Below are 1879 nucleotides of genomic sequence, written 5' to 3'. Positions count from 1 at the left end.
ATACCTTATTATATTTTGTATCAAAATTTTATACTTTAATCTTTCACATTTAATTGCTTAATCTACCTAGAATCGATTTTTGCATGTAGAGTGAGGTAGGAGTGTGATAAGTTTTAATTAGAGGTAATCAAATTTCTTGGTACTTCTTAATGAATAGTTTATGGTTCCCTACTATTTTGTTACTTCAGCTCTGCTATATCTTAGGTTTTCACATGTGTGAATATGAGTACGTGTGTGTTTCAGGGCTCTCTTTTGTATTCCATTGATCGATATTTCTTTGCCGTAATCCATGTCTCACTGTTTTCATTAATATATTTTATGTCTTAATTCTGAGTAGAACAAAACCATCTGCCTTTTACTTATTTATTGATGTCTCAGCTATTCTAACCTTTTGTTCTCGCATGTCATTCAGTATCAGCTTTACAAATTCCATGGGAAAAATCTGTATTCCTTTTGCCTAAAATTCTTTGAAATGATAGATGAAATGATGCTGTATCCTTAAATCTGACTGAATAAACAAGATATCCATTTCTACTTACTCCAGCATTAGTACAGAGTTTACCTCTTTTTAAAATTCCTTTCGTTATGGTAGGGGCATTGGAAACAAAAAATATATGTATGCCCATGTTGTGATTTTCTACAGGGAGTCTCCTTACCCCACTTTTGATAACTGCTTGTCCTCAGCTGGTATTAGTCCTGGGTTTTCATACTTTGGCCGAAATAGCCTCATGAATTGTGCTCTTGTACTTACTCTGAACTAGTGTCCTGGGTCTTGTTGAAGCACAACTACTACCTGTTTTTTTGACATTTCCCTTAGCTTGCATTTTTCTGGTGCCATATATTTTTATTGCTGTACTTCTTTACCACCACCTCACAGTGAAGTAGGTTAGCTAATTACAAGGGGATTTATCTTTATGCCAGAACCAGGAGGAAGAACACAAAATATCTCTTTACTGATAATGTAAGCGTCTGCTCTTATCACTTTGTAAGCAAAGAGCCTCAACTTAGGATGGTTTCTGATCCTGGTGTTATCCTCTTTTATTAAAGTTCACGGTGCTAGCTCACTGAATTTTCAAATATTTACATATCTTTAATTCATCTTAGTAATATTGATCGAATTTTGTGATGAATTCTCTTGACTAAGTTAGGTTTGATATTCTAAATTGTGATTATGGTACAATAAAGCAAACCTTGAACCACCTTCTCTGACATTATACATACTCAACACATACACAACCCATATATGCATAATTGTATATGCACACATGTACCCATATCAAAAATAATTATTTTCCAATAAATTATGAATAAAACTATTTTCATTAATTCACTGGTTAAAATAGTTATGTAAGAAATTACTTGTATTTCATTTGTCATAAATCAAATGTTTTTTGAAAATGCCAGGTTTTTTAAAGAATTTAAACAAAGCTGGAGTTAACGTCCCTGTACATGTATCTTGTGTACATGTGAAAGACTTTGTTCAGACATACATACAGGAGTGGAACTGCTGGGGCATAGGGTATCTACATCTTCACCCTTACTATGCAGACATTGCCAAACGGTTCTTCAAAGTAGTTGTATCAATGTTCACTTCCAACACTATAGCAAAGTTTCCATCACCCCATATCCTTGCTAATTGTTGATCATTTCAGACATTATCTTTTTAACTTTTTGCCAAGCAAATTGAGAAACGATATGTCATTACTGTTTTTATTTTGGATTTCCCTGATAATGGCTGATGTGGAACCCTTTCTTAAATGCTTATTGGAAGTCCTGGTTTTCCTTTGTGTGTGTGTGTACTTTTTATTGATTGTTGACATTTGCAATCAAATATATACTCTAAATTTTGTTCCGTGGATTGGCAATATTTTCTCAATGA

This window comes from Propithecus coquereli, unplaced genomic scaffold (assembly GCF_000956105.1).
Source record: "Propithecus coquereli isolate 6110/MARCELLA unplaced genomic scaffold, Pcoq_1.0 Scaffold274, whole genome shotgun sequence".
Classification (NCBI taxonomy): Eukaryota; Metazoa; Chordata; class Mammalia; order Primates; family Indriidae; genus Propithecus; species Propithecus coquereli.
This window is presented reverse-complemented; position numbering follows the sequence as displayed.